The 13,814-nt window shown below is 40.1% G+C and overlaps 1 protein-coding gene across 1 annotated transcript in view; it reads left to right on the top strand.

Moving 5' to 3' along the window:
* The window catches only part of LOC115202825 (low-density lipoprotein receptor-related protein 4-like), a 233,810-nt gene that overhangs the window by 141,997 nt on the left and 77,999 nt on the right, over positions 1 to 13,814 (top strand).

Here is a 13,814-nt window from a genome sequence, read left to right as displayed (position 1 = left end):
AATATAGCAGAGGTCAAAGCACATGACTTCTGCAGTGTGTGTGCGTGCGTGCATGCACTGGGCGAAAAGGGTCAATATCAGGGGATATCTTTATCTATATATTTCCAGATATCAGACATTTTATTAGATATAAGGAGTAGACATGCTCCAGATACATGTCCTTAATTTCATAAATGGAGCTAGGATATTATTCATAATTGGACAGTTTCTACATGCATCCAATCCGGACCTCAGAAATCTCCCTGCTACCATGTGAGTGCAGGAAGATATCTGGGGTGAGACATTTTTAAGACACGCACCTGATGCACGTTGTGGTAAACCGTGCAGTATTGGGTTGAGCGTGCAGAGATTAACACAGAGACAGGGAGGTTTTAGTCCGCAAACACTTTACTATGCCATAAAATAAACATAGCAAAGAAAATCACATACAGTTGAAGTCAGAAGTTTACATACACCTTAGTCAAATACATTTAAAGAAAAACACATTTTTATCCATTAAAATAACATCAAATTGATCAGAAATACAGTGCAGACATTGTTAATGTTGTAAATAATTATTGTACCTGGAAACGGGCGTACAGAAGCCCATTATCAGCAACCATCACCCTGTGTTCCAATGGCACGTTGTGTTTGCTAATACAAGTTTATCATTTTAAAAGCTAATTGATCATTAGAAAACTATTTTGCAATTATGTTAGCACAGCTTAAAACTGTTGTTCTAATTAAAGAAGCAATAAAACTGGCCTTCTTTAGACAAGTTGAGCATCTGGAGCATCAGCAGTTGTGGGTTTGAGTACAGCCTCAAAATGGCCAGAAACAAAGTATTTTCTTCAGAAACTCGTCAGTCTATTCTTGTTCTGAGAAATTAAGGCTATTCCATGTGAGAAATTGCCAAGAAACTGAAGACCCCGTACAACGCTGTGTACTACTCCCTTCACAGAACAGAGCAAACTGTCTCTAACCAGAATAGAAAGAGGAGTGGGAGGCCCCGGTGCACAACTGAGCAAGAGGACAAGTACATTAGTTTGAGAAACAGATACCTCACAAGTCCTCAACTGGCAGCTTCATTAAATAGTACCCGTAAAACACCAGTCTCAATGTCAACAGTGAAGAGGCGACTCCGGGATGCTGGCCTTCTGGGCAGAGAGTCTGTGTTCTTTTGCCCATCTTAATATTTTCTTTTTATTGGCCAGTCTGAGATATGGCTTTTTCTTTGTAACTCTGCCTAGAAGGCCAGCATCCCGTAGTCGCCTCTGTACACCTATGTACAGTTGAAGTCAGAAGTTTACATACACTTAGGTTGGAGTCATTTTGTTTTTCAACCACTCCACAAATGTCTTGTTAACAAACTATAGTTTTGGCAAGTTGGTTAGGACATCTACTTTGTGCATGACACAAGTAATTTTTCCAACAATTGTTTACAGACAGGTTATTTAACTTATAATTCACTGTATCACAATTCCAGTGGGTCAGAAGTTTACATACACTAAGTTGACTGTGCCTTTAAACAGCTTGGAAAATTACAGAGAATGATGTCATGGCTTTAGAAGCTTTTCATAGGCTAATTGACATCATATGAGTCGGCAGGTAGCGGCATGTAGTCTAGTGGTTAGAGCTTTGGACTGGTAACCGAAAGGTTGCAAGATCAAATCCCCAAGCTGACAAGGTGAAAATCTGTCATTCTGCCCCTGAACAAGGCAGTTAACCCACTGATCCTAGGCCGTCATTGAAAATAAGATTTTGTTCTTAACTGACTTGCCTAGTTAAATAAAGGTAAATATATTTTTTTTAAGAATTGGAGGTGTACCTGTGAATGTATTTCAAGGCCTAGCTTCAAACTCAGTGTCTCTTTGCTTGACATCGTGGGAAAATCAAAAGAAATCAGACAAGAGCTCAGACCTTCACAAGTCTGGTTCATCCTTGGGAGCAATTTCCAAACACCTGAATGTACCACGTTCATCTGTACAAACAATAGCATGCAAGTATAAACACCATGGGACCACACAGCTGTCATACCGCTCAGAAAGGAGAGTCCTTCTGTCTCCTAGAGAGGAACGTACTTTGGTGCGAAAAGTGCAAATCAATCCCAGAACAACAGCAAAGGACCTTGCGAAGATGCTGGAGGACACAGGTACAAAAGTATCTATATCCACAGTAAAACGAGTCCTATATGGACGTAACCTCAAAGGCCGCTAAGCAAGGAAGAAGTCACTGCTCCAAAACCGCCATAAAAAAGCCAGACTACGGTTTGCAACCGCAGATGGGGACCAATATTGTACTTTTTGGAGAAATGTCCTCTGGTCTGATGAAACAATTATAGAACTGTTTGGCAATATTGACAATTGTTATGCTTGGAGGAAAAGGGGGAGGTTTGCAAGCCAAAGAACACCATCCCAACCGTGGCAGCATCATGTTGTGTGGGTGCTTTGCTGCAGGAGGGACTGGTGCACTTCACAAAATAGATGGCATCATGAGATAGGAAAATGATGTGGATATATTGAAGCAACATCTCAAGACATCAGTCAGGAAGTTAAAGCTTGGTCGCAAATGGGTCTTCCAAATGAACAATGACCCCAAGCATACTTCCAAAGTTGTGGCAAAAGGGCTTCGGGACAGCAAAGTCAAGGTACTGGAGTGGCCATCACAAAGCTCTGACCTCAATCCTATAGAAAATTTGTGGCAGAACTAAAAAAAGTGTGTACGAGCAAGGAGGCCTACAAACCTGACTCAGTTACACCAGCTCTGTCAGGAGGAATGGGCCAAAATTCACCCAACTTATTGTGGGAAGCTTGTGGAAGGCTACCCGAAATGTTTGACCCAAGTTAAACAATTTAATGGCAATGCTACCAAATACTAATTGAGTGTATGTAAACTTCTGACCCACTGGGAATGTGATGAAATAAATAAAAGCTGAAATAAATCATTTTCTCTACTATTATTTTGACATTTCACATACTTTAAATAAAGTGGTGATCCTAACTAACCTATAACATGGACTTTTTACTAGGGTTAAATGTCAGGAATTGTGAAAAATGAGTTTAAATGTATTTGGCTAAGGTGTATGTAAATTTCTGACTTCAACTGTAGATATTCCATAAAAAATCTGCAGTTTCAGCTACAATAGTCATTTACAACATTAACAATGTCTACACTGCATTTCAGATCTATTTGATGTCATTTTAATGGACAAAAAAATGTGCTGTTCTTTCAAATACAAGGACATTTCTAACTGACCCCAAACTTGTTAACGGTAATGTATATAACATTCTGTTGGTTGCATGAATTTTGTATAATAATTTAAATTGAAAAAAGTTTTGAATCCGGCATCATTTTGCATGCCATGGAATCGGTACATCGAAAATCTCTTCAGTTGGGCTAAGTTACTAAGATAAATAAAATATCTACAATTAGCTACTCACTTTAGTGTTAACTTCTTTTAGTTTTTTTCTGAACAGCTTCTGACTTCTTTGTTTCTCCAGTTGTCAGTTTAACCACACACCGTTTACACACTCATTTGTGACACCCAGATTCTAAAATGAAACTACAGCAGAAAATGTGATTCTTGTTGCTAGGCTACACGTTAGTGCTTTTAGCTTGCGGTTTGTGCTCGCCTTTATCCAGAGGGAATACAAAAATTGTAGCTAGTGTCTGAAGGAATGATTTGAATACAATATTTGTCAAATTATTGAGCATGTCCTCAAAACTCAAATAAGCATCAGAAAGTGTCCTTATTTTGCATTTGAAAAAGCATATCATGATCCTGATATACTTTACTGACTTTATTGTCCACATTTGGAAATGAAGGCCTGATTCACGCAGTCTCCTCTGAACAGTTGATGTTGAGATGTGTCTGTTACTTGAACTCTGTGAAGCATTTATTTGGGCTGCAATCTGAGGTGCAGGTAACTCTAATGAACTTATCCTCAGCAGTGGAGGTAACTCTGGGTCTTCCTTTCCTGTGGCGGTCCTCATGAGAGCCAGTTTCATCATAGCGCTTGATGGTTTTTGCGACTGCACTTGAAGAAAGTTCTTGAAATTGTCCTTATTGACTGACATTCATGTCTTAAAATAATGATGGACTGTTGTTTCTCTTTGCTTATTTGAGTTGTTTATGCCATAATATGGACTTGGTCTTTTACCAAATAGGGCTATCTTCTGTATACCATCCCTACCTTGTCACAACACAACTGATTGACTCAAATGCATTAAGAAGGAAAGAAATTCCACAACACCTATTAATTGGATGCATTCCAGGTAACTACCTCATGAAGTTGGTTGAGAAAATGCCAAGAGTGTGCAAAGCTGTCTTCAAGGCAATGGGTGGCTACTTTCAAGAATCTGAAATATCAAATACATTTTGATTTGTTTAAAACCTGTTGGGGATAGGGGGCAGTATTTGCACGGCCGGATAAAAAACGTACCCAATTTAATCTGGTTACTACTCCTGCCCAGTAACTAGAATATGCATATAATTAGTAGATTTGGGTAGAAAACACTCTAAAGTTTCTAAAACGGTTTGAATGGTGTCTGTGAGTATAACAGAACTCTATGGCAGGCCAAAACCTGAGAAGATTCCATGCAGGAAGTGGAAATCTGATTTGTGAAATCACCTTCAACACTTTGCCTATGAAACACACCGTGAGTTAGGATTCATTTTTCACTTCCCAAGGCTTCCACTAGATGGCAACAGTCTTTACAAAGTGGTTTGAGTATTCTCCTGTAAAAACTGACCGAACGAGAGGCCTGGAAAGTTGGTCATAGGTGGATGGCCATGTCTACTATGACGCGCATGCGTGTGGGGACCCTTTCTTTCCGAAACGTTTTATGAGACAATGCAATCGTCCACCTTGAATATTATTGAAGTTCTGGTTGAAAAAGGCCCTAAAGACTTATGCTATACAACGTTTGACATGTTTGAACGAACGTAAATATTTTTTTTTTGCTCTTTTGTGGCGACAAGTCCCGCGGGCTTCGGTACATTTTGAGTAGCCTACAGAACGCGCTAACAAGAAGGAGCTATTGGGACATAAATTGTTAACTTTTTCGAACAAAACTACATTTGTTGTGGACCTGGGATTCCTGGAAGTGCCTTCTGATGAAGATAATCAAAGGTAAGTGAATATTTACAATAGTATATTTGATTTTAGATGGTTCCAAGATGGCGCTAACATGTATCGCCTAGCCTATTTTTCTTAGCATAGCACCTCGTTTATTGCAAAGTGTGATTTCCCAGTAAAGTTATTTTGAAATCTGGCAATGCGGTTGCATTCACGAGATGTTAATCTATAATTCTTTGAATGACAATATTATAATTTACCAATGTTTTCGAATAGTAATTTTGTAAATTGTAGCACTGATTCACCGGCAGCATTTGAGGGAAAATATTTTCTGAATTTCATCGCCACTGTAAAATGCTGTTTTTGGATATAAATATGAACTTGATAGAACAAAAAATTAATGTTTTGTCTAACATAATGTCCTAGGAGTGTCATCTGATGAAGATTGTCAAAGGTTAGTGCATCATTTTAGCTGGTTTTCTGCTTTTGTGACGCCTGTCTGCATTGACAAAACATTACACACAGCTATTTTCAATGTACTGTCCTAACATAATCTAACTTTATGCTTTCGCCGTAAAACCTTTTTGAAATCGGACAACGTGGTTAGATTAAGGAGATGTTTATCTTTCAAAGGGTGTAAGATAGTTGATTGTTTGAGGAATTTTAATTATTCGATTTATCCTGTTTTGAATTTCACGCGTTGTATCTTGTCAAGCAATCCCGTTAACGGGATCCGAACGGGAATGGGTATCCCCAACAGGTTCACATTTTTGGTTACTACATGATTCCATATGTGTTATTTCATAGTGTTGATGTCTTCACTAGTTTTCTACAATGTAGAACATAGTAAAAATAAAGATAATCCCTGTAATGAGTAGGTGTGTCCAAACTTTTGACTGGTACTGTATGTCAGGATGGGAACTAGTACAGCAATTACTGTACAGGAGTGGGGACAAAACACATCCTTGTGGGGAGCCTATGTTGGTGGTATGTATGTGTGGCACGTGGGGACCCACCTTGACCCGCTTGTAACTTCTGGCTCAGGAAGTCCAACAGCCACAAAACCAGCGCCCCCATCTAAGAAAGTCCCTTTTGAGTCTCTGTGCCAGAATATAAGGCAGAAGAGAAGTCAACAAGTATAACCCTGACATGGGATATAGTGCCCTCTAGATGTCTATAGACCATGTTGAAGAGAGTAAGAATGGCAACTCCTCTGCTGGGCTGATAGGCAAACTGAAATAGGTCGAGGAACTTCTGGATGGTGCTGACTTTGCACAATTTTCTCAAAGCATTTCATTACTATTGATGTCAAGGTAGTCATTCAGCACAGAGGGATTAGATGCTTTAGGAATGGGTATAGTTGTTGAGTTTTTACACAGTACTGGCATGTGTTGCTGGTCGAGCGAGGATTGGAAAATGTCTGTAAAAAACAAGCTAATTGTTCTGCACAGTGCTTTAACACGTCCACTTATTGGGCCTGGGCTTTTGTGTGCTTTACATCCCTTGAACAACTTCACTACATCAGCCTGTTAAGCAACAACCCTCTTAAACATTTGTAATAATTGTTCCATTTGTATTACCTCCGACACAAATTTGTCTGATTCAAATCTTGAGAAGAAAACATTCAGCTCATTAGCCATGTTCTGCACCTCATGCCTTCCAAGGTCAGCATTGACTTTTCTCATGCCTATGTGGGGGGCACTAGCCATGGATTTTATCCCTTGCCAGGCCACCGTTGAGTTTCCTGAGGAAAGGGTCCCCTCCACCCTTTTCTTGTATACCTCCTTGTTCACCAGTGTCTGTCTTTTTGGTCTCACATTGTACATCTCTTAAAGCCTGTCTATCACCCTCCACATAAACTGCCTTCTTCCTATTAAGTAGTGATTTTAGATTTTTTGATACCCACGGCTTATTGTTAAGGAAGATTTGACAGGTATTAGTAAACACAACTGACTCAACACAGAAGTTTACATATAGTCTGAAACAACATCTGTGTGTTCATTAATATCAGAGCTGCTGTCCTCTAATACCTCCCACATAGTACAGTCAAAACACCCTTGGAGACAAGTGATACTATTGTTGTTCCAGATCTGGACAGTTTTAACTGTAGGTTTCTCCTTCTCCAGGAGCCGACAGTAGGTTGGCTGGAGGTAGACAACATTGTGATCTGATATCCCCATGGCTGGTCTGGTGGTAGCAGAGAAAGCATTTGGTATTATCCCATAGTACAAATCAAGAGTCTTATTCTTCCTAGTATGGCATTTCACATACTGGTGGTACGTGCGCAGGATCTTGCACAAAGTGCAGTTGTTGAAATCCCCTAAAATACGTTATACAATTTTTAAAACATTACCATACATTCATAACCAATTTCACCACACACTGTGTGCCATCAGGCCCCTACTCCACTACCACATATCTACAACACAACATCTATGTGTACGTGTGTGTATAGTGCATATGTTATCGTGTGTGTATGCATGTCTGTGCTTATGTTTGTGTTGCTTCACAGTCCCATAAGGTGTATTTTTATCCGTTTTTTTAAACCTGATTCTTCTGCTTGCATCAGTTACCTGATGTAGAATAGAGTTCCATGTAGTCATGGCTCTATGTAGTACTGTGTGCCTCCCATAGTCTGTTCTGGACTTGGGACTGTGAAGAGACCTCTGGTGGCATGTCTTGTGGGGTATGCATGGGTGTCTGAGCTGTGTGTTAGTCATTAGTTAGCTAGTTACAATGAAACATAATCCCAACTCATGATGTTACTACCCTGCATGAATCTGCAGGTAGTTAACCAATCAGGTTCGATGTTAGCTAGCTAACATTAGGCTATAACTAGCAAAGCAAATTGCTCTGAGATACAAATAATATTTGTTATGTTCTAAATAACAGGGTAAAAACTGACAGACAACTATGAAAAGCTCAGCCCAAGTGTATTCACCCAATGGGTCAGACAGCTGAACAGACAAAGACATATTCAAATAAGCACTGGTATTTAACCCTTCCTCATATGCTGAGTCTCCTCCTTACACATCTGAATAGCCAATACACCTCTGTTGCTAGACAGAACTTTATTGATATCTGTTCTTCCTCACTTCATCTGACCTGACCTCAGCCGAAATTCCTCACTCCTCCCCAACTCACGGCTGTTCTGTTGACTTATAGCAGACTATGGCCCTTCTCCTTTCCATAGGATCCCTGATGTCTAACAATAACATGTTCTGACAGAATGTAAACATTCTACATTCCCCTCTCTCCCTCTGTGAAATGAATAAGGATATTTCATATTTTCAAGTTTAGAAGTCAGAACCCATAATATTACTAAACAGATCATGCAAGCTGATGTTAGCTGGCTCGCTAACAGAACACTTTAATTTGAAATAAATGACTTTCTGACAAAATTAGAAACGTGTAATATCTGAAAATGTAACTACGAAGACTATCTTACCAGTATACATGGATGGACGCTTCTCCCTTTGTCATGTCACGTATGTCCTTAGTTTGAAGATGTAATCCAGAGACTGTTGTTTTCTCCATCTCCTTAACTATCATACTCTAATTCCACTGATTTCAAAACTCGGTCCTCTAGTGGCGAGCAACACTTATGCAGTTTTACTACGCAATATATATTTTTAAAAAGCAGCGTTAGACAGGATTACCTACACATACTGACCAGTTCAAATATACAGAAGCGTTCTACATGGCAGACCAATCATCTCTTGGTATGTCTATCCCACTCATTATCTCAGTCAGTCATGGCTAGCGGGAAGGTTCGCCACTTTTTCAGTGGCTAAACCAACTAGGCTCATAATTTAACAATTGTATTCGTATTTACAGATGGCATACACGTTTGATATTAAGGCACATGAAAGTTCACAAATTCCAGAAGGCATTTCTGCCCATAAGCTCATTTTGATTTTAAAAAAGAAGTTAACTTTCAAATGGCTCTCCTGTGAAGCCAGTGACATGTCGTTAGTAAAGATTGAAAAAAGTAAGGGGCCTAGACAGCTGCCCTGGGGAATTCCTGATTCTATCTGAATTATGTTGGAGAGGCTTCCATTAAAGAACACCCTCTGTGTTATGTTAGACAGATAACTCTTTATCCACAATATAGCAGGGGATGTAAAGCCAAAACACATACGTTTTTCCAGCAGCAGACTATGATCGATGATGTCAAAAGCCACACTGAAGTGTAACAAAACAGCCCCCACAATCTTTAATCAATTTCTCTCAGCCAATCATCAGTCATTTGTGTAAGTGGTGTGCTTGTTGAATGTCCTTCCCTAATAGCGTGCTGAAAGTCTGTCAATTTGTTTACTGTAAAAAAGCATTGTATCTGGTCAAACACGATTTTTTCCAAAACTTTACTAAGGGTTGGTCGGCTATTTGAGCCAGTAAAGAGGGCTTTGCAATTCTTAGGTAGTGGAACGACTTTCGCTTCCCTACAGACCTGAGGGCACAGACTTTTTATTAGGCTTAAATTGAAGATATGGCAAATAGGAGAGGCAATATCGTCTGCTATTTTCCTCAGTAATTTTCCATCCAAGCTTTCAGACACCGGTGGTTTGTCATTGTTGATAGACAATAATCATTTTTTTCACCCCTTCCACACTCACTTTACGGAATTCAAAATTACAATTCTTGCCATTCATAATTTGGTTAGATATACTTGGATATGTAGTGTCAGTGTTTGTTGCTGGCATGTCATGCCGAAGTTTGCTAATCTTGCCAATTAAACATTTATTGAAGTAGTTGGCAATATCAGTCGGTTTTGTGATGAATGAACCATCTGATTCAGTAAATGATGGAGCGGAGTTTGTCTTTTTTCCCAAAATTTCAATGAAGGTGCTCCAAAGTGTTTTACTATTATTCTTTATCATTTATCTTTGTTTCATGGTGAAGTTTCTTCTTCTTTTTATTCAGTTTAGTCACATGATTTCTCACTTTGCAGTACGTTTGCCAATCGGTTGTGCAGCCAGACTTATTTGCCATTCCTTTTGCCTCATCCTTCTCAACCATAAAATGTTTCAATTCCTCATCAAACCAAGAGGTTTTAACAGTTTTTACAATCATTTTCCTAATGGGTGCATGCTTATTAGTAACTGGGATAAGCAATTTCATTAATGTGTCAACTGCAACGTCTGTTCGCTCCTCATTACTCACCACGGACCAACAAATATTATTTACATAAACAACATAGGAATCACTACAAAACGTCATGTATGATGCTATATTAGGCCCAGCCTTTTGAACTTTGGTTTTCATAGATATGGCTACTATATTGTGATCACTACATCTGATGGATCTGGATACTGCTTTCATGCACATTTCTGCAGCATTACTAAAGATGTGATCAATACATTTTGATGATTTCATTCCTGTGCTGTTTGTAACTAGCCTGGTAGGTTGACTGATAAACTGAACCAGGCACTGGTTACAGTTTGAAGCTTTTTTATTGAGTGGACAGCTTGATGAAAGCCAGTCAATATTTAAATCACCCAGAAAATATACCTCTCTGTTGATATCACATACATTATCAAGCATTTCACACATGTTATCAAGAATGTCATGTTATATTAGCTTTTTGTTGAATGTACACAACAGTAACAAACAATTGGGGGAACTCATGGGACATGTAGTAGGGTCGCAGTGACACAGAAATCAGTTCAATGTCGGGGGTACAGAGTCTCTCTCTTACTAGGATCGATTTACACCGCTGGTCCCTGACAAGCAGACAGACGCCGTCATCTTTTCCTGTGACGGTCAGATCACAGTCCTCCCTGACCAGTGTGAAGCCAGCCAGCTCCATGTCCGGGACTTTGTCATCCAGGCAAGTCTCAGTAAAAGCCAGGATATGGACCTCAGTTAAGAGCCTGTGCTGAGAAAGTATACTATGTAGGCCAGGGTTCGCACAAGCGCAAGCTTAAAGTACTTGAATTTGTCACTCTGAAATGCAAGTACTGGAATACCTTGAAAATCTGACTTTCTCAAGTTGGTACTTGAAAAGTACTTGAATTAAAATGAGAAGAGAACAGATAATAATCAAATATGTATATGAAAAATATTAGGAAAATGTATTTAGTCTTGCAAATTAATTTTCAGGCAGACTACTGAGTTTTATTTCCGCACGTGTTTCGCGCTGTAGTTGTCAGGCGAGCTCGCTCATTCCAGACACATTGCCAATCAGCCAGGCAGGTACAGAACTAACTGATTAGGCACCGCCAAACGTCACAACGATTGCTAAATTCCCAGGCAAATGTAGATTCAGTCCTGCCTTTTGTGCTTATGGAAAGTTTCGGGGATCTTTTATTTTAGCTCAATCGCCTCATTCACAGGGCGCCTGCGATATTCCGCTTTATCAAGCGGCAGCCGTTCTCATGCCATTCTTGTGGCTGGTCACGTGCCATTTTTCTGAAACAGCCCACCCGCTTTTCTCCCGACCGGCGACACTAAAGCTGCCAGTCGGAAGCAAAATGCTTTTTCGTAGCTATTACGTAATAGATTCCCAAATGCCCAATAAAAACAGTAATTTAGCTGGTAATGCGAATAGTAATGTGAATAGGAAATGTATGTTCACCAGTAGGCATGTCCCAAAACTGCTCATCACTACTCAAATTACAAAATCATCAGTACTGACTTACTACTCATGTACAGTCTTGGCCAAAAGTTTTGAGAATGACACAAATATTAATTTTCACAAAGTCTGCTGCCTCAGTTTGTATGATGGCAATTTGCATATAGTCAGGAATGTTATGAAGAGTGATCAGATGAATTGCAAAGTCCCTCTTTGCCATGCAAATGAACTGAATCCCCCAAAAACATTTCTACTGCATTTCAGCCCTGCCACAAAAGGACCAGCTGACATCATGTCAGTGACTCTCTCGTTAACACAGTTGTGAGTGTTGACGAGGACAAGGCTGGAGATCACTCTGTCATGCTGATTGAGTTCGAATAACAGACTGGAAGCTTCAAAAGGAGGGTGGTGCTTGGAATCATTGTTCTTCCTCTGTCAATCATGGTTACCTGCAAGGAAACACATGCCGTCATCATTGCTTTGCACAAAAAGGGCTTCACAGGCAAGGATATTGCTGCCAGTAAGATTGCACCTAAATCAACCATTTATCGGATCATCAAGGACTTCATGGAGAGCGGTTCAATTGTTGTGAAGAAGGCTTCAGGGCACCCAAGAAACTCCAGCAAGCGCCAGGTCCGTCTCCTAAAGTTGATTCAGCTGCAGGATCGGGGCACCACCAGTACAGAGCTTGCTCAGGAATGTCAGCAGGCAGTTGTGAGTGCATCTGCACGCACAGTGAGGCAAAGACTTTTGGAGAATGGCCTGGTGTCAAGAAGGGTAGCAAAGAAGCCACTTTTCTCCAGGAAAAACATCAGGTACAGACTGATATTCTGCAAAAGGTACAGGGATTGGACTGCTGAGGACTGGGGTAAAGTCATTTTCTCTGATAAATCCCCTTTCCAATTGTTTGGGGCATCTGGAAAAAAGCTTGTCCGGAGAAGACAAGGTGAGCGCTACCATCAGTCCTGTGTCATGCCAACAGTAAAGCATCCTGAGACCATTCATGTGTGGGGTTGCTTCTCAGCTAAGGGAGTGGGCTGACTCACAATTTTGCCTAAGAACACAGCCATGAATAAAGATGGTACCAACACATCCTCCGAGAGAAACTTCTCCCAACCATCCAGGAACAGTTTGATGACGAACAATGCCTTTTCAAGCATGATGGAGCACCTTGCCATAAGGCAAAAGTGATAACTAAGTGGCTCGGGGAACAAAACATCGATATTTTGGGTCCATGGCCAGGAAACTCCCCAGACCTTAATCCCATTGAGAACTTATGGTCAATCCTCAAGAGGCGGGTGGACAAACAAATCCCCACAAATTCTGACAAACTCCAAGCATTGATTTTGCAAGAATGGGCTGCCATCATTCAGGATGTAGCCCAGAAGTTAGTGGACAGCATGCCAGGGTGGTTTGCAGAGGTCTTGAAAAAGAAGGGTCAACACTGCAAATATTGACTCTTTGCATCAACTTCATGTAATTGTCAATAAAAGCCTTTGACACACATGCTTTTCCTTATCTCCGCTCACTTGTCACCATAGCAGCACCGACCTGTAGCACACGCTCCAGCAGGTATATCTCTCTGGTCACCTCCAAAGCCAAATCCTCCTTTGGCTGTCTCTCTTTCCAGTTCTCTGCTGCCAATGACTGGAACGAACTACACAAATCTCTGAAACTGTAAACACTTATCTCCCTCACTAGCTTTAAGCACCAGCTGTCAGAGCAGCTCACAGATCACTGCACCTGTACATAGCCCATCTATAATTTAGCCCAAACTACTACCTCTTCCCCTACTTTATTTATTTATTTTATTTTGCTCCTTTGCACCCCATTATCTCTATTTCTACTTTGCACTTTCTTCTACTACAAATCTACCATTCCAGTGTTTTACTTGCTATATTGTATTTACTTTGCCACCATGGACTTTTTTGCCTTTACCTCCCTTATCTCACCTCATTTGCTCACATTGTACATAGACTTATTTTTCTACTGTATTATTGACTGTATATTTGTTTTACTCCATGTGTAACTCTGTGTTGTTGTATGTTGTCGAACTGCTTTGCTTTATCTTGGCCAGGTCGCAGTTGTAAATGAGAACTTGTTCTCAACTTGCCTACCTGGTTAAATAAAGGTGAAATAAATAAAATAAAAATGCTTGTAATTATACTTCAGTATTCCATAGT

Source organism: Salmo trutta, chromosome 12 (assembly GCF_901001165.1).
Source record: "Salmo trutta chromosome 12, fSalTru1.1, whole genome shotgun sequence".
NCBI classification, from domain to species: domain Eukaryota; kingdom Metazoa; phylum Chordata; class Actinopteri; order Salmoniformes; family Salmonidae; genus Salmo; species Salmo trutta.
This window is presented reverse-complemented; position numbering and strand designations above follow the sequence as displayed.